The sequence below is a fragment of the Solanum lycopersicum genome, chromosome 10 (genome assembly GCF_036512215.1).
Source record: "Solanum lycopersicum chromosome 10, SLM_r2.1".
In the NCBI taxonomy this organism is placed as follows: domain Eukaryota; kingdom Viridiplantae; phylum Streptophyta; class Magnoliopsida; order Solanales; family Solanaceae; genus Solanum; species Solanum lycopersicum.
This window is the reverse complement of record NC_090809.1, coordinates 53,265,875-53,286,960: the sequence shown is the minus strand read 5'-3', so window position 1 is coordinate 53,286,960 and position 21,086 is coordinate 53,265,875. Positions and strand designations below refer to the sequence as shown.

Genomic DNA, 21,086 nt, shown 5'->3' with positions numbered 1-21,086 from the left:
CCCATCTTTCATGGCCATGAATTACCCATTGATACACCCATATGAAAGAAGATAGATAAAGATTTGGTATTCAGTTGGTGGATTTGTGTAACAAATCATTCGCAAGGAACAGCTTAAGCATGAGGCAATATTATTGTTTTCGAAAACAGCAACGACTTAACGAACGACACACAGTTCTACAAGCTGGAAGATTGTTACAACAATACATTGTGGATGGTTACATGGCAATTGAAGAATAAAGATTTTGGTATACCCGAAATAATCAACAAAAACTACGAACAAATCTTTTTGGGGGGTTGATGGATGCTATTGTTTGGGGAGATTTTGATTGTTTAAGGGTTGGGAAAACAATTATACTACCTTCATCGCACATTGGGGGACCACGATGTAGGGCACAAAATTATCAAGATGCAATGGTAATATGGAGGTGGGATGGTTACCCAGATTTGTTCCTTACGTTCACTTGCAACCCAAAATGGCCAGAAATAAATGAAATGCAAAACTTGATATCACAAGAGAATGATGGAAGTCATGTGGATATCATATGTAGAGTTTTCCAGATCAAGCTGTTTCAACTAATGCAGCATATTAAAAAACAAAAACCCTTTGGAAAATTGTGGCATGTAAGTACCGTGTATTACGTATTTTACATTACATTATAACTCACTCGTACAATGCACAGCATCAAAAAAAGAGCATTTCAATAACATCGAGTACGCATTACATTATACACATATATATTACTTCCATTAACAAACGTCCAAATTGTTTAACAAAACAACTCTCTACGCAGGTATATATATACAATTGAGTTCCAGAAAAGAGGATTACCACATGCGCACATACGACTCTTCCTTCATGAGACATTAAAAACCCCGTCAGTAGATCACATTGACAGAGTAATAGCAGCAGAAATCCCTAATATTGCACAAGACTCGGATGGCTATAATGCTGTTAAAAACATTATGATTCATGAACCGTGTGGTGACTTAAATCTAAAATGCCCATGTATAAAATAAGGCAAGCGCATAAAACATTTTCCAAAGAAATACAATGACCATACCAATTTTGATATGGACGGATTCCCTATTTATAGGTGAAGGAACACAGGTATTGGAGTTACAAAAAAATGGAGCCAAATTGGACAACAGATATGTTGTTCCATACAACAGGAACTTGCTTGTTCAATTTGATGCACATATAAATGTTGAAACATGCAATTACTCAAAGTCAGTGAAGTACCTATTCAAGTATGTTCATAAAGGGTCCGATAGAGCAATAACAATAATAGAAAATAATGAAATTACAACATATAGGGATGAGATAAAATAATACCTGGACTGTAGATATATATCGGCTACGGAAGCTTACTGGAGGATTTTTTAAATTTTACATACATCACAGGGAATCGGCAGTTGAGCGACTACCTTTATGTTAAGAGGGACAAAACACAATAATATTTGAAGAATCAAGGAGGGCTGAATGCGTCCTGAGCAGACCTAATATAGAAAAAACAAAATGCACAGAATGGTTCGAGGCAAACAAAGAAAATGCAGATTCTAGAGAGCTAACATATTCAGATTTTCCAACAAGATGGGTATGGAATGCAGGAGAGAAAAAATGGACCAGGAGGCAGAAGGGAAGAACAGCTGGGAGAATCTACTTTGCACACCCCGCCAGTGGAGAACAATTTTATATGTGCATGATGCTTAATTTTGTCAAAGTATGCATATGCTTCCAAAGCATAAGAACAGTCAACGGAATAGAGCATAAAACATACCCACAGGCCTACTACGCATTAGGTTTATTAGATGATGATAAAGAATTGAATGACTGCTTGGTAGAGGCTTCGGGTGGGCCACTGGTAATGAATTGAGACATCTCTTTATAACGATTCTAATGCACTGTCAAATGTCAGATACAAGACAACTATGGAAGAATAACTATGAGATATTATTAGAAGATATAGAAATGAATCAGAGAAAGAGATAGCACATGAAAGATTTACAATTACATGATAAGCAAATTGAGGTGTACACATTGGTTGAGATTGAAAGCATTGAAGATGGGCAAAAGTTTGAAAGACATATTGGCATGCCACATCCATATTCGTCATTACATCGCACTTTAGGCAACTGCCTAATAAATGAGGAGCTCGACTATGACATAGTTGCCCTTAGACGGGAGCAGAAAAAATCCTATGCACAATTGAATAGTGGTCAATTTCAGGCTTATGATGCAATCATAACATCTGTATGGAATGAAGAAGGCAGATTACTATTCATTCATGGACACGGTGGTACTGGAAAGACCTTTCTATGGAATACAATAATTTCACACCTCCGATCACAATCAAAAAATAGTTCTTCCCGTTGCTACTTCTGGTATAGCAGCTTTGTAATTACCAAATGGAAGGACAACACATTCACGTTTTGATATTCCATTGGATGTCACTCCAGAGACAACCTGTGCTATAAAACAAGGAAGCCAACTAGCTGAACTTTTAAATAAAACTTCACTGATTATCTGGGATGAAGCATCAATGGTAAATAAATTATGTTTTGAAGCGTTAGAGAAGACCTTGAGGAACATACTACGAGACAGGTATGAAAATAGCGCAGATAGACCTTTTGGGGGCCTAACACTTGCATGTGGTGGAAATTTTTGACAAATACTACCAGTTATTCCAAAGGGAACAAGATCTGACATTTTTGACGGAGCCCTGAATTCCTCTCCCTTGTGGCACTTTTTCTCTATTTATGAATTGAAGGAAAATATGCGTTTGAGTCGTGGAAAACTAAAAGGTACGGGGCCGCAAAAATATCAACGTTTGACAAATGGTTGTTGCAGGTAGGAGAGGGATCAAATTATGATGCAGCAAATAAGGACATGATTAAAATGTCACATGATGTTTGCATTGAACCATTTGGGGATCCTATCGGATCCATTGTGGAAGATGTATATCCATCGCTATTACAAAAGTACAAAAACCCAAAATAATTGAAAGAAAGGGAAATACTCAAACCTAAAAATGAACTGGTACATGAGTTAAATGAAATAATTATGAAGAAGATACCCGGAGAAGGAAGAACATATTATAGCTTAGATAATGTGTGTAAAGCAAGTGTGAACACTAACAAGGAAGATATATTGTACCCAACTGAATTTTTAAACAACCTGCGCTTTCCAGGGATCCCGAACCAGGACATACAGTTAAAAGTAGGAATCCCTGTTATGCTTCTGAGGAATCTAAACCAAACAGAAGGCCTTTGTGTTAGGTAGTGGAGCCTGATTAATATATATAACTGTTTACGCGATTTAGCCTCCACGGTGAGGTTGCCAGGGGGTTATGGGAGGCGGGAGCCCCCCATCTGAAGGCGGGGTTCGGGGCAGCGGCCCGACCTAAATTTTAGGCTTTCGTATTTATTCTCTATTTATTTACTGTAACCAAAAATACTCTGATTTATTAATATAAATATACCTTACCGCCGTGGAAGTTTACTTACGGGGTGTTACCACGAAATATTGGGTTTTTTCTTTCTCTCTCTAGATCTCGTATCTCTTTCTCTTGAAAGTTCTTGTGTTCTTCATTCATCTAGTGTGTGTGCGTGAATTCGATCACAACACTTTGCAATGGAACAAGATTATTCATCACACATCTTGGTATTTGGTGAGTCAGCGCTAACATCATTTCCGGTAAGAACCTTGGTTCACGTGTCACAATTCCAAGAATTATTTTTTCATCGAACGAAACAAAGTGGTCATTCAAGTTACAAAGGCGAAAACTATCATTAGCGACATGTTAAGCTATGACAATCAATAAAAGTCAAGGACAAACACTAAATCAGGTAGGCCTGTATCTACCAAAAAATGTATTCACACATGGACAACTGTATGTAGCCGTATCCCGAGTAAGGACAAGAGAAGGATTAGTTGTGTTAAATGCGGATGGGGAGACAGAAGACCAAACATTCATTAAGAACATTGTTTACAAAGAATTCTTCTAGAATGTATGGCCTAGAGTGGTAGAAAAAGAAGAGGTATTCTTTTTAATTTGTGTTTTTCAAAGGCTATAAAAAAGTAACTTTCAAATATACAATTCATAACAACCATTTCACAATGTCATACATTCAGATACGTAGAGATACAACTAATGAATCATAAGGGAGATGGAAGCCAAACAAGGACGCCACAAAAGGTACAACATCAGGCATACATAAGAACGAGATCAAACAGGTATGATCAATAAAAATGACCACTAAATTTTCAAATAATTGTTATGTAATCTCTCCCATATCTTTATCACAGCAGCCAATACAAACATGTAACATTCGGCGTAGTTGTAATTTACATAGCTATTGTATGACTTTGTATAAATACATAACTTGCACTTGCTGCGGAAATGTATGTACACTTACAATGCCATTTGTAAACAAAGAACATGTTTTATTATTAAATATGATCATTTATTTACTTGTTAAGCACGACGTCATACTACTACACCGGAGGAGAAGAGGCACTAAAGCAAGTATGACGTACAGAAAAAGGACAATTGGAAATACAGACGATATGAAGTACAAAATACAAAAAGAACAAAACAATTACAACATCAATATATACAATTAGTACAATATACAAACTAATATATACATGAATTAGTTTATTTACATGTACATCACAAATAACACTTTCAACAGAAAAAAGTACAAAACGTGCGTACTAATCAGCATTGTATATACATTCCATTACGAGCATATGATGCATACAAATAAATGCATCAGTTTATAAAATAAAAACAGGCCAATAAATATACCTAAAACGAAAAAAATTACTGAAAAACAATAAATTACAATTCGCGCGAAGCGTGGGATCTTTACCTAGTTAGTGGATAATTCCAGACCTAATTTAATACTCCAGAAACCAACCGTTGTCTCAGAATGATGATTCAACGTAAAATAAATGTAGAGTTTATTCTCAATCATCAGCCTTATCGTTCAACGTAATAGAAACATAGAGTTTCTGCTCAAACTCCTCAATCGGTGCTACAGACCTTTTCAGCCGCTCAAGTTCAGCTGATCAAAAGGCTTTTTAGATACTTCTGGCGTCTATACATATGTCTACAACAATTTGTTATTGCCCATTAATCTGTTACTCTTTTCTGTGCCTCAATCAAGTATATCATTGTCAGGTAAGAAAAAATTTCTCCTCAAATCATTGGTTGATCAATAGACACGGTCATTAAAGTACTCTGAGGCTATTGTTTAATCAATAAGTACAATCAGTAAAGTAAACTTTCTATGTTTTATTGCTTGATTCTGCTTGAAAGTATGCATTTTAAGTCCTTAACAATTTATTATCATTATGGTCCGCATGCTCGGATCTTTGTCAAATACGAAAGGTGTTAGCAATGTTGTGCCTAATGGTTGTCTTTGATATGCAGCTTCTAACACCAGTATATTGGAAACTTTTACACCAATATGATCCTGCACTGGTTCATGTAGTCCTAAAAACTCCATTATGATTTTAATTGAGGAACTTTTTTTAATTGTTCCAGAAGGAGCTTGTCATTGGTTTATCTTCCTCCCATTTACTGATTGAAGTCCTTTTTTTGTTTAAACTGCTAAGTTAGTGTGTTAATTCATTGGTATATTCACTGCAATTTCTCTATTATTTCCATCTAAATAACCATTTAGGGGACCACATGGACCGGGGCTTCCAATTTTTCTCTATATAAACAAAAGGAAAAATTGTATAAATTAATATATTTTAAAAAATAATTACTGATTTTAGCGATACTTTTTGTTTATTACCATTTATACCAATGCTTTGTTAAATTTGTAGTATGTATTAAAAGTGAATTATATATGCAATATATATGAATTATAATTGTTTTTTGAAATATATCATGTTTGTTTGGTAAAAAATTGTCACATTGTATTATAAGTGTATTAAAATGTAGGATAAATGTATTATTCATCATTAAATTTGTATTATATGTGAATAATAATTTATTCTCTGTAATATGTATTTAACTTGTATTATAAATGTATTAAAAGTGATCAAGTGAATAAAAACTATAATTGCTATAAATGGTAATTATTTTTTATTATAGTATATTTATGTAAGTTTGCCTAAAGAAAACCCATGAGCTGCATTTCTTACACAAAATACAAAGTTGCCACCATTTTATTAGTAACAAACTGAAAAACAATTCAACTTTCTCTTATAATCTTATGGATAATCAGCACATCATATCATATATCATATATCATATATTACTAACAGTGAGAACCTCTAAAGTTAAAAGTGAAATTACCATTTTATTCCTATATTAAATTAAAATAAATAAATATCTAATTAATCAATAACTATTAAAAAGTAATCATATCATATTATACTAAATCTCATACTATCATTTAATACTTATTATTGTTATTATTTTTATTATTGTCTACGAAAAATACCCATAAATCATTGGCAACAAATTTAATATGTTCTACACCAAATAAAATTACAGTAAAAAGATTTTTAAAAAGAACCTTTCACTGTGTACATTGAATCCGAAAGTAAAAAAGTTAATTCATATTCCAAAAATATTTAATGCATCTTTCAATTGCTTAATTGTTACATGTAATTATTTGAATCTTAATATTTTGTTTCACATTTTTCATAGTAATAACCTTTTCACATTTTTTACAACATTCTATAAATTTGCACTTAAAAGAGTACATACATTCAATAACATTATTACATGGTCTATCAAATCAAGTAAAAGTTTTTCATTAGTTTTATTTTCTCAGTTATATCACTCTTAAAAGTTTTTCTCATCAACATGCATCATCACCTATATATTTTCTCCTTCAATTTTAGGTTTCAATTACTGAATACTATTGATTGATGAGTTTTAGCATTATATTATTTCATGATGAGAGCGTCGGAGGCAAAACACGTTATTATTTTGATAATGGGATAAGCCTTTATTTGGGTAGAGAAACACGTCGGCAGTAACTCTCATAAATTTTGTATGATATTCTTGCTTATTTTTTGAATGACTACTAGAAGTCAACTAAAATAAGTGAATATTTGATCATTTACCTTCTTTAGCCATTTGAATTATATATTACCAATGTTTTACATTTTCAGATGAAGTTCATTGATAAAATGTACGAAACTAAAAAGGTTTAAAATTGCCCGTGAATTGTGTGAGATAGACCACTTATACCCTCCATTAAATATTGGGATAAAAGATGCCCCCACTATTATATATCCCAAGAGACTACTATAACCCTCAAGAGTTGAAACCCCATATTTTTAATGACGTGGAAAGCCACATGGGACTAGTCTCTCAACCTAAATAATGTGGGCAAGTAGGACTTGAGCTTTACTAACGACAAAATTGGTTGCCACATATTTTCAGAATATCACCATTAAAAGGGTTTTCATTGATTTTAATATATCTCTTTAAGGATGTTTGTATGATAGAAAACATTCTAGTGTTCTACTCCTTTTACTATTGTAGTAAATATTTGGTAGTTAATAATGATACAAAAACAAAATGTCTCTTAATTAGTGTATGTTTGTGGTTTCCTTATTATAAAAAATTAAAGTAGACTTTATCATTTCTCTTCCATGCAAATCCATGGCGTAACCCCATGGTGTTGAGGCTGGGCAGAATGAGGAGCAATAGTTGGAGGTGAAGCTTGTTTAGTTGATCCGGGTTGATCCACATAGATGACCGATTCCGATTTCCTTAAATAGCATATTCATTTGATAAATGTCTTTATGTATGCCTTGTGGGTATTATGTCTTTCTGGAAAATACTTTAAACTGTACCACAAGTTTTTATTAAATATTTTGTTGAGCTGATTAGTTATGGCAGTAAATTCGGAATCTATTAGATTTTATTAAAAAGGCTTCCAAATTACTTGTGTAATAACTCGGACCCAAAAGTTATTTTTTTTTGATAATTTTGAATAGTCATTTAACTATATTAATTAATTTGGGGGTAATTTAGTTATTTTTAATAATAATGGGTCAAGTCTGAAATATTAATATAGGTTAATAAGGAGTGTTACTTTTAATAACATAAGTAATTTAGAAGAAAAGAAAATAGAAAGGGAAACAGAATCTACCTGTGAGTGGCGGCTCGCGTAGCTTCATTCTCGTCCAGGTAGGAGCAAACTGCAAAGCATGCTAACAATATATATATATATATACATATATGTATGTATGTATGTATATATGTATAACTAAAACATTAATATCCTATAACTAGGTCAGTAAGTATTATTTTGTAATTGTTAATTGGGCAGAAACAAATGTGTTGATAATGATGTACATGTTTGAAAGAAGATTTAAACTTAGCCTTGAAACTTGGAAAATATGATCGTTGAATTGTTAATTGACATCAAGAATTACAAACTTGATTATAAATTTGGGGTGAATTTTTAGGTCAAGGTTAAACACATAAAAGTGTGAGTGTTGTTAGTTTTGAAACCTTATTGTGAATATATACTTGAATAGATTCCATTGGTTTGGAAGCTCAACGGAAAGGGAAGGCTCAAGTCCAACAGTAATTATTCGATTTGCTAAGACGAGTGGATTTCTAAACTCTTGTTAAGCGTACGAAATTCATGTATTTCCTTGTGTGATGTTGAGAATGATTTGGAGACTTCTTGTTTATTTATTGGTGTTGTATTTCTTGTTGTAAATTGTGTGTTGTTATGAAATGGTTATCTCCTCCTTTTCATTTGAGCATGTCATTTGCATTGTATCTGAGACATGGTTGTGGTAAGAGGATGATTTTCTAGGGTCGTATCGCGCGCTGCGATGGATATTATATTTCGAGGGACGTATCGCGCGCCGCGAAGGTTACTATTTTATCGAGGGTCGTGTCGTGCGCGGCGACAGATGCATGGACAGATATGTCCCCCATGGGTCCCGACCTGAGAGACAGCGGGTGTGTATCGTTAGGAAAGACATGCATCACGATATTTGACATTGCATCTCATGGCATTGCACATTTTTATTATTGATTAACTTGAACATGTGTTTTGCTGATCTTGTGATTGTTTCTCTGTGAAGCTTGTGACTGTTGAAGATTGAGTTGTTATTGAGAATGTGTAAACTGATAGAGTGTGGTTATTGAGTGGTGTGTTTGGTAAACTTTAGGCTGTAGCTTAGAGGTTTAGATAGGGCTTAAGGAGTACCCGTATTTTGTTTACTTAACTTGTGTTTAGAGGTTTTCTTGTTGGGTACCGCGTGATTTGATACTCACCCCTTGCTTCTACAATTTTTTGTAGGTTACGAGCCCGGATTTTTGTGATACCTTCCATTCTCTTCATTTCCGACGCATCTTGTGGAGGATTGTGAGGTAGTTGTTTGTCATCTCAGCGAACTTTCCTACTCCAGTTTATGACTTTGTTTTTACTTTAAAAACAACTTCATGTTAGACTTCTATTTTATTTCAAATTCTAATATTTACATTAGAGGCTTGTGCACGTGACAACCTTGTTTTGGGGATTGAATTAATATGACTTGGTTTCATAATAGAAATTGTTATTGGATTGTCATTTACTTCCGCACTTTGTTAGATATTTTGTTTTAGGCTTACTTGTCTTGGTGGGATAAGACAAGTGTCATCACGTCCATTTTTGGGTCGTGACAAAATGGTATCAGAGCCCCAGGTTCATAGGTCTCACGTGTATACAAGCTAAGTCTACGTAGAGTCTCAAGGATCAGTACGGAGACGTCCGTACTCATCTCTGAGAGGCTATAAAGATTACTAGGAAACTTCCTTTTGTTCATTCTTTCTCATCGTGCGTATTTACCTTCGTTAGTACTGAGTTGTTGTATACTCTTTTGACAGATGACGAGGACTAGAACTAATGTTATTGGTGGTAGAAGGGAGGCACTTCCCGAGGCAGTTGTTGAGGCCCCAGCTAGAGTTAGGGGTAGATCTCGAGCTAGAGGTCGTGCTAGTAGTGCGACAGTAACCATAGGTCATGGAAGTGGAGCAGCACCAGTGAGAGGTCGTGCTAGAGAGGTCTCTACCGAACCACAGATTGATGACAGAGAGGACCAGGTTCCTCCAGATCCCGTAGTCACACCTTTGCTTCAGGATACGCTATTGAGGGTGTTAAGTGTGCTAGAGGGTTTTTCTCAGGGTGGTGGTGCAACTACCACACCAGATGACTCTCGTACTAGAGAGGGGGCTCAGAGCCAAGAGCAGCAACAAGCTCCAGTTGTTCAGGATGCGGTAGGGCAACTACCAGTAGATCCCGCGGTTCAGAATGATGTTGCACTAGCAGTTGGGGGTCAAGTTGCATCAATGGTTGTTCTGACAGAGGATGAGCAGCGTAGGTATGAGAGATTTCGAAAGATGGACCCACCTCAGTTTCAGGGTGGGAAGAGCGAGGACGCTCATGAGTTTCTAACTACCTGTCGAGAGTTACTAGAGGTGGTTGGATTAGCTGAGTCACATGGGGTTCGATATGCTACACTCCAACTTCGTGGACCAGCAAGAGACTGGTGGAGGACTTAATCGGGATGTTTGCCAGTTGGATCTCCTCCAGTGACTTGGGAGCAGTTTTCTAGCGCATTCCAAGATCGTTTTATTCCATGGATCGTGAGAGAGGAGAGTCGCTTGAGGTTTGAGAGTCTGAGATAGGATGGTTTATCGGTTACAGAGTATGAGGCGTGTTTTTGCCAGTTGTCTAGGCATGCGTTGGCCATTATTCCAAATTAGACAGAGAGGATCCGCAGATTTGTGAGGGGATTGACTTTCTCTATCAGGTCAGCTGTGCTTTGGGCATCTAGGGAGGGGGCTTCTTTCCAGTCCAATGTGAGTGCCGCCAAAGAGGCAGAATTAATAGAGAGAGAGGAGTTTGGGGACCCTAAAAGGGACCGTATATTAGGCCAGTTTCATGGTGCCTCATCTGGAGGTAGGGGATCACAGAGAGTGAGTAGTTCTTCTCAGCAGCGGGGACCTATTCATGCATCTATGCCGACATTTGAGGGTGGCTAGACATCTAGGGGTTCTTATAGCCCGGGTCAGAGCTCGTACGGTTCACAACAGCGAACTACGCGGCATGGAAATTTTAGTGGGTTTTCAGGGTCCACACAACAGTTCCCAAGTCAGAGATTTTGTTTTACTTGTGGAGATCCCGATCATCTAATGCGCCAGTGTACTTCACAAAGGGGTCTTGGTGGGCCTCGACCTAATTCTTCATTCCATACTAGACCACCAGCACCACAGGGTAGAGGTCGTGGCAGAGTTCAGTCAGGTAGAGGTGATAGAGTTTCTAGTAGTGGTGTTGCAGCTCAGCAGAGTGAGGGTAGAGGTACCACCCAGGATGGAGGTTGACGAGGAGGCCACTTCTATGCTTTCCCCGGGAGACCTGAGGCGGAGACCTTTGATGTTGTTATTACAGGTATCATCCCAGTGTGCCATCGACTTGTGTCTGTGTTGTTTGATCCAGGTTCTACATTCTCTTATGTGTCTACGTATTTTGCTGCTAAATTTGATATCACATGTAATAGCATGAATGTGCCTATTCGTGTTTCTACACCCGTGGGTAAGCCCTTAGTGGTGGATCAAGTGTATCAATCCTGTGTTATTTCTTTGGCTGGGTATGACACTTGGGTAGACTTAATCATTCTGGGGATGGTGGACTTTGATGTTATCTTGGGTATGGATTGTCTTTCTCCTTATCATGTTGTCCTTGATTGTAATGCTAAGACTGTGACTTTAGCAATGCCTGGTGTTCCGAGGGTTGAGTGGAAGAGTTTTAGTGGTTCTTATCCTAGAAAGGTCATCTCTTTTATCCGTGCTCAGAGATTGGTGGAGAGGGGGTGTTTGTCTTACTTAGCTTTTATTCGGGGTACTAGTGTTGAACCACCTTCCATGGACTCTCTTCCCGTGGTTCAGGAGTTTCTCGATGTATTTCCTTCTGATCTTCCAGGTGTTCCTCCCGTTAGGGATATCGATTTTGCTATTGATTTGGAGTCGGGCACTAAGCCTATTTCTATACCTCCATATCGTATGGCCCCAGCAGAGTTGAAAGAATTGAAGGATCAGTTGCAAGATTTATTGAGTAAGGGTTTTATTCGCCCTACTGTATCACCTTGGGGTGCTTCTGTATTGTTTGTGAAGAAGAAGGATGGGACTATGAGAATGTGTATTGATTACAGACAGTTGAACAAGGTAACAGTTAAGAATAAGTATCCTCTTGCGCCTATTGATGACTTATTTGATCAGTTACAGGGAGCATCATTGGTCTCTAATATTGATTTGAGGTCTGGGTATCATCAGTTGAAGATTAGGGCATCAGATATCCCTAAGACAACTCTTCGGACCCGGTATGGGCATTATGAGTTTCTAGTGATGTCTTTCGGATTGACTAATGCCCCTGCAACATTCATGGAGTTGATGAATGGGATGTTTCGAACATACCTTGATTCTTTTGTGATTGTTTTCATCGATGACATCTTGGTTTACTCTAAGACTGAGGAGGACCATGTCTGACACCTAAGGATTGTACTTCAGAGTTTGAGAGAAGAGAAGTTGTATGCCATGTTCTCAAAGTGTGAGTTCTGGCTTACTTCTGTGACATTCTTGGGACACGTGGTGTCCAAGGAGGGTATTAGAGTAGATCCGGCCAAGATTGAGGCAGTTAGAGGCTGGACGCGACCTACTTCACCTACTGAGATTAGGAGTTTTGTGGGATTGGTAGGCTATTATCGACAATTTGTTCAGATTTTCTCTACTATTGCAGCTCCATTGACTAGATTGACTCGACAGGACGTGGGTTTTCAGTGGTCTGATGAGTGTGAGGAGAGCTTTCAAAAGCTCAAGACTTTGTTGAATTCTACTTCTGTGTTGACTCTACCTGAGGAAGGTGTAGACTTTACTGTGTATTGTGATGCTTCAGGAGTTGGATTGGGTGGTGTGTTGATGCAGAAGGGGAAAGTGATTGCTTATGCTTCTAGGCAATTGAAGTTCATGAGAAGAACTACCCTACTCATGATCTGGAGTTAGCGGGTGTGATATTTGTACTTAAGTTATGGCGTCATTATTTGTATGGAGTTCATTGTGAGATCTTCACTGATCATCGGAGTCTTCAGTATATCTTTAGCCAGAGGGATTTGAACTTGAGGCAACGGAGATGGCTTGAGTTGCTGAAGGACTATGATGTGACCATTCTGTATCATCCAGGAAATTCCAATGTTGTGGACGATGCTCTGAGTAGAAAGACTCCTAGCATGGGGAGTCTTGCAGCGCTTAGTATTGAAGAGAGACCATTGGCTAGAGATGTGCAGATATTAGCTAATAGTCTTGTCCGCTTGTAGATTTCAGAAGAGAGTGATGGGATGATTGCTTTTATTGAGGCTCGATATTTTTTAGTCGAGCAAATCCATGCACACCAATTTGATGATGAAAAATTATGTCTCATTCGAGACAAAGTATTGAGAGGGGAAGCTAAGGAGGCTGTCCTCGATTCTGATGGTGTCTTACGGATCAGAGGCAGATTTTGTGTGCCCAGGACAGATGATTTGATTAGATTGATTATTGAGGAGGCCCATTGTACTTGGTATTCCATCCATCCGGGAGCGGCGAAGATGTATCATGATCTGATTCAGCATTACTGGTGGTGTGGGATGAAGAGATATATTTCAGACTTTGTTTCGAGGTGTTTGACTTGCCAGCAGGTCAAGTGTGAGCACCAGCGGCCCGGGGGTGTATCTCAGAGGATGCCTATTCCTACTTGGAAGTGGGAGCGTATTACTATGGACTTTGTTGTGGGTTTGCCTACCACAGTGGGTGGTTATGACTCTATTTGGGTTGTTGTTGATAGGCTGACCAAGTCTGCCCACTTCATCCTGGTTTGGGTAAAGTATACAGCAGAAAAGTTAGCCGAACTATATATCAGTCAGATTGTGCGACTACATGGAGTTCCTCTTTGTATCATATCATATCGAGGTTCACTATTTACTTCTCACTTCTAGAAGGCATTACAACATGGTCTGGGTACTCAGTTAGATATGAGTACGGCATTTCACCCTTAGACAGATGGTCAATCTGAGCGGACCATTCAGGTATTGGAAGATATGCTTCGAGCGTGTGTGATCGATTTTGGTGCAAGATGGGATCGACATTTACCCTTAGCGGAGTTTGCCTATAATAACAGTTATCACTCTAGTATCCAAATGGCCCCATTTGAGGCATTGTATGGTAGACAGTGTAGATCTCCGATTGGTTGGTTTGATTCGGCAGAGATGGACTCTTTGGATACAGACTTGCTTAGAGATGCTATGGAGCAAGTCCGTATGATTCAGTATAGATTATTGACAGCTCAGAGTCGACAGAAGAGTTATGCAGACCGGAGAGTTAGAGCCTTGGTGTTTATGGAGGGTGATCATGTTTGGCTCCGAGTATCACCCATGAAGGGTGTGATGAGGTTTTGAAAGAAGGGCAAGCTTAGCCCTAGGTTCATTGGACCTTTAGAGATTTTGAGACGAGTGGGAGAGGTGGCCTATAAGTTGGCCTTGCCACCTAGTTTGTCGGCAGTTCATCCTGTTTTTCATGTGTCTATGCTTCGGAAGTAAATTCCGGATGAATCTCATGTGTTTTCACTTGATTCTGTGGAGTTGGGTCCAGACTTGACATTTGAGGAGGAGCCTATAGCTATTTTGGATAGGAAGATTCGAAAGCTTAGGACCAAGGAGATTGCTTCAGTAAAAGTGCAGTGGAAGCACCGATCAGTGGGAGAGGCAACTTGGGAGATAGAGTCTGACATGCGTGCCAGATACCCTCAGATTTTTTAAGCTTCAGGTACTTTCCTTCACATTATGTTCGAGGACGAACATGATTTTTAGTGGTAGATAATGTAATGACTCGGACCCGAAAGTTATTTTTTTGATAATTTTGAATAGTCATTTAACTATATTAATTAATTTGGGGGTAATTTAGTTATTTTTAATAATAATGGGTCAAGTCTGAAATATTAATATAGGTTAATAAGAAGTGTTACTTTTAATAACATAAGTAATTTAGAAGAAAAGAAGATAGAAAGGGAAACAGAATCTACCTGTGAGTGGCTGCTGGAGTAGCTTCATTCTCGTCCAGGTAGGAGACAACTGCAAAGCATGCTAACAATATATATATATATATATATATATATATATATATATATATATATATATATATATTAGTTTATTAGAATTGTAATGTTTTGAAATTGAAAGGAGTGAATTCTAATTGCATATAAATATGCAAATTGGCATATCTGTAGTACCTTTTTCGTTGTACTTGGAAAAAAAATAATGGTTGCCTTTCATTTTGTTGACCAGATGAGTGCCCTTTATATATATATATATATATATATATATATATATATATATATATATATATATATATATATATATATATATATATATATATATATATATATATATTTTATAATAATTCCTTACCAACAATTAATGATAACGATGGGAGAAATATTATTTCCATAATTAATAACTAAAACATTAATATCCTATAACTAGGTCGGTAAGTATTATTTTGTAATTGTTAATTGGGCAGAAACCAAATGTGTTGATAATGATGTACGTGTTTGGAAGAAGATTTAAACTTAGCCTTGAAACTTGGAAAATATGATCGTTGAATTGTTAATTGACATCAAGAATTGCAAACTTGATTATAAATTTGGGGTGAATTTTTAGGTCAAGGTTAAACACATAAAGTGTGAGTGTTGTTAGTTTTGAAACCTTATTGTGAATATATACTTGAATAGAATAAATTGGATTGGAAGCTCAACGGAAAGGGAAGGCTCAAGTCCAACAGTAATTATTCGATTGGCTAAGGCAAGTGGATTTCTAAACTCTTGTTAAGCGTACGAAATTCGTGTATTTCCTTGTGTGATGTTGAGAATGATTTGGAGACTTGTTGTTTATTTGTTGGTGTTGTATTTCTTGTTGTAAATTGTGCTTTGTTATCAAATGGTTATCTCCTCCTTTTCATTTGAGCATGTCATTTGCATTGTATCTGAGACATGGTTGTGGTAAGAGGATGATGTACTATTTTCGAGGGTCGTATCGCGCGCCGCGATGGATATTATATTTCGAGGGATGTATCGCGCGCCGCGAAGGTTACTATTTTATCGAGGGTCGTGTCGTGCGCGGCGACAAATGCATGGACAGATATGTCCCCCATGGGTCCCGGCCTGAGAGACAGCGGGTGTGTATCGTAGGAAAGACATGCATCACGATATTTGACATTGCATCTCATGGCATTGCACATTTTTATTATTGATGAACTTGAACATGTGTTTTGCTGATCTTGTTATTGTTTCTCTGTGAAGCTTGTGACTGTTGAATATTGAGTTGTTATTGAGAATGTGTAAACTGATAGAGTGTGGTTATTGAGTGGTGTGTTTGGTAAACTGTTAGGCTGTAGCATGGAGGTTTAGATAGGGCGTAAGGAGTACCCGTATTTTGTTCACTTAACTTGTGTTTAGAGGTTTGCTTGTTGGGTACCGCGTGGTTTGGTACTCACCCCTTGCTTCTACAAATTTTTGTAGGTTACGAGCCCGAATTTTTGTGATACCTTCCATTCTCTTCGTTTTCGAGGCATCTTGTGGAGGATTGTGAGGTAGCTGTTTGTCATCTCAAAGAACTTTCCTACTCCAGTTTACGACTTTGTTTTTACTTGAAAAATAACTTCATGTTAGACTTCTATTTTATTTCAAATTCTAATATTTACATTAGAGGCTTGTGCATGTGACAACCTGGTTTTGGGGATTGAATTAATATGACTTGGTTTCATAATAGAAATTGTTATTGGATTGTCATTTACTTCCGCACTTTGTTAGGTATTGGGTTTTAGGCTGACTTGTCCTTGTGGGAAAAGACGAGTGCCATCATGTCCATTTTTGGGTCGTGACAACTTTGTAAGCTAAATCTAATTGAATGAAGCATATTTTCCTTTTTTATTCTCAGCATATAATATTTTCTAAATATACGTATCTTTTATCAAGACATGCATGTATAATTCTTAAAAAATTCCTAAGTTAAGATCAATCCCTAATTTTGAGAAGTGTAATGGATATAAATTAAGGTTGTAGACAACGAAATTTTATTGATAAATCCATCTTAAATTTGGATTAGATCATAAAGAATAAGGGTGGAAAAATGGAAGATAGAAAGATGACTAATTATTCTCTTTTGAAATTTATAACTTACTTATATTTGGTATTTTTTTTACCTTTTTGTTCCATAATTTTCTCTTTTCTTTTACTAATTATTTATATTCTTTCATATTAATCAAAATAAAATAAATACATGACTAATACCATAGCAAACAAAAATAATGACATTTTTAATAAATAATGAAACTAATTCTAAGGAGTCCGACTAAAAGCTAAAATATTATTTTTTTGAAAATGTTTCCCTTTTATTGGGTGAATGTAGTTTCTTCTTAATAAATAAGGAAATTTATACATCTCTAATTTTGGCCTTTTACCCAAATTCAATTATAAAATCCCAAAGTAAATGACCAGCCCATCCCTGACAAGCCCTCAACATTCTCCATATATTCATGTCCCTTACGATTAGGGTTTCCTCATCCGCCGCTCCATTTAGCTCCCCTTTCCTTTAACCTAATAACCTGAAATGCTCCCGCCTTGGATGAATCAAAACTTTACCTCCTTATCTAGGTCATTAACAATGTTGCTTTAATCTTGGATCGAACTTGTTCTTCATTTAATCTGAGATCTCAATTCAGGTTAAAGGTATATCTTTTCTCTTTATCAGATTTTTTTTCATGTTAGATGTTTAAATTTAATTCCTTTTCAGCTTGTTGGTTTCTTTACTAGTGATTATAATTATGATTTTTCTTTAAAGGAAACGCTTTTTGTGATGTCATTTATTAATTTTGCGTTTTTCATTTTCTGGTTGTTGTTTATTTTCTTTTTTCTTTGTACTTTTTTTTGTTTTACTTGTAGTTTCATTATGATTATGGTTAAAATTTGTAATTTATTATATATGAAGTTTATCATATGGGTGTATGAAAATCATCAGTGCCGTAAAAAATCATAATTTAACTTTTGAATTGTTTTAAATGACTTCTATTTAGACCTGATATGAATTTGTCAAGCTTGATTGCATTATCATGATGTTAAGTGAATTTAGGAATTTTTTTTAATCTTCAACTTTTATACCTTTCCATTTCAACTGAATTCACATAGAAAATCCTAAATTACTTCAAATAAATTTTTATATGCTATATGGTCGGTTCATTGAGCTTGTTCAAGCATTTATTTGATTGTAACACTTGTTGATTTAAGGCTGCGTTGATGAAAGAACTAATTTGAGAATTAGGGCTCTAAATTTTGTGTCATTAAAGACTTTCAAACTTAAATATATTTGATTTTGTATAAAATAACTTTGAATTAATTGGTGCATACAAATTAAATTTATTTATATCTTTGATGATATGTTCAAGACTTGATACAGATAATATTTATTCTTGTAGGTATACCAATTAAATTTTTTACCTCGAACTTACAGACGACAATATCTTCAAATTTCTTATAGAAATTTCGATTTAGTTAGTCGTTTAAATAGATGGACAAATGACAATCATAGTTGAAGGAGCTTGTCATGAGGCAAATGATTAAAAATTTTCAGGATCCGAACTCGAGGTAATTGTATATTTATTGATATTAATCTTCCATTGTCATTGCTACAGAATGAGCACAGCCATATTTTTTTCGATATGGTTCGTCTCTTTTGTTACCATTTAAATTCAATTAGTATGTATTAATTCATTTAAAATCAATCTTATGATTTAATTAGTATTTCCAAGTAGTAATTCATTTAAAATCAATCTTATGACAATTATATGCATGAGTGAGTACTCCATTTGTTGTTTCACTTATGATATTAATTCAAATATATGTATTGACTATCTTTGGGTGATCTTATAATTATTGTGAACTAGTTTGAATTTGAAAATTTAGGACTAGTTTTAATTAGGGTATTTCTTAAATTGATATTGATTTTATTTGAAGTTAGAAATTAGTAATTGAAGTGTTTTGACTGCAAGATAGATGTTTGAATTTCATGAATATATTGACCATGATTTTTTTTCTTTTGTATTAGTAATTGATCAAGTGTTTTTACTTTTGAGTGTAAGTGAATTGTGTAAATATTATTTAGTTGGGAATTGATGAAGTGATTTTCAAGTTAGAGAATTTAAACTTGTATTACAACTTAATTAGAACTTATAACTTAATATAATTTGAATTATTATAAGTTAAACTTAATTAGGAATGTGAACTTGATGAATATAGTATGTCTGCACCACATGACCAAATTAGGATTAAACATAATAATAGACTTGAAGATTATAATAGCGTTGAACATGATAGGATTGACGAAATGATCAATGACGCGTTGAAGGTTCAAGGTGGAATGGAACCCGAACAATATTTTGATGTAGCTCCTTATGAAGAAGGAAGGCGCTTATATGATCACATATAAGAGTCTAGTCATCCTCTATGTGAAGGGAATATGAACACAATAGGGTTCATGAAATGATCAATGGTGCTTATAAGGTTCAAGGTGGGATGGAACCCGAACAATATTTTGATGAAGCTCCTAATGAAGAAGGAAGACGCTTGTATGATCACATAGAAGAGTCTAGTTGTCCTCTATGTGAAGGGAGTCCGCATTCTGCTTTGTTGATTGTTGTTAGATTGATGTATATGATCACATAGAAGAGTCTAGTCATCCTCTATGTGAAGTGAGTCCGCATTTTTATCTAAGAGTTGTCAATTGACTCTCTTACGACAAGTATATATTTTCCCCATGGATCTTGCAGGTACAAGAATCAACAAAATATTTAGAAATTATTGTCTACCATGCCAAGTTCCAAGTTGCGAAAAGTTGAGAATCAGTGTGATCTACATAAACACATAGTCCAAGTTATTTCAGGTTAACTAACAAAATTCAACCTTGATTTAGCTCGGATTCCAACCATGTCAAACAAATTTTCCCTTGAGATATCATTAGAAAATACGTTCAATTAAAAGAGTATGCATGGACAAAAAGTTACATTTCTCAGTCGCGGACTATTTTGAACATCAGAAGTTGAAGGACTACAGAAGAAATAATTACCTAATACTAGCATATGCTTTATTATGCCGCTTGGACTCTATAAAAATGTCAATGGGTGTGTGTCGTGTTCTCTCAAAAAGTAGCATATTTTCAAACAATACGACACATTTGCAGAATCAAAAGTTAAAAAATCTGTAAAACTTAGCATATGATTACTTAAAACGTAAAGTGACTTTCAACTAATTAAGTAGATGTTTAAGTTGAGTAGCTTTCCCAGAATGAAGAGGACCAATTCAACTTCCTGCTTATCTTCCTTTATCTTATATCATAATTGAATTTTTCATTATAGTTTGTCTAAAAGTAAAATCCATAGGACAACTACTAATACATGCGCCTCAGTCCCAAGAAAGTTAGGATCATGACTAAAACATATAAAGTTAGGATCGTGACTAAAACATATACTAGATTTCAATTGTACCAGTTGGTATATATTAAGTAGATTTTTCTAAAAGAAGAGAATGGCCTGGATGTGTATCTCCGTAATTCCGATCAACAACATGGCTAAATCTGGATGAATCTTGAAAACGATCCACAATAGCATTAAAATGCGACCTTCCTCTTCTTTCTCAACCTCTAGCTCTAACTCTACCTCTACTTCATCCCCTTCAAGTACTAATACTCAAGGTATTGTGTTGATTAGAAATTTGGTCATCGTCAACAAGTATTGTAGTATCTTTGATGGATGAAATTGATTTCTGCTTTCTCCTTGAACTTGTAGCAGCAACAACAAGAGGGGGAATGTTATCAAGTTCAAAGAGAAAGTAGAAATAAATATCTTCCATTGCAGATACTACACTACTTGTTGATGACAATCAAGTTTTGAATCAACACAACATCTCAAGTAGTAGTACTCAAAGGGCATGAGGTAGAGGTAGTGGTAGAGGTAGAGGTGAGGGAGAGGAAGA

The 21,086-nt window shown here is 35.8% G+C and overlaps 1 long non-coding RNA gene and 1 pseudogene across 1 annotated transcript; both read left to right on the top strand.

Moving 5' to 3' along the window:
* Positions 1-1,995: 1,995 nt before the first annotated feature.
* LOC138338918 (uncharacterized) lies at positions 1,996-4,007 on the top strand (annotated as a pseudogene).
* Positions 4,008-17,529: 13,522 nt separating this feature from the next.
* Positions 17,530-19,913, top strand: LOC109121333 (uncharacterized). Its single transcript, XR_002028731.3, has 3 exons — positions 17,530-17,792; positions 18,536-18,704; positions 19,434-19,913. It is a non-coding gene; the product is annotated as an uncharacterized lncRNA (long non-coding RNA).
* The last annotated feature ends 1,173 nt before the right edge of the window (positions 19,914-21,086 follow it).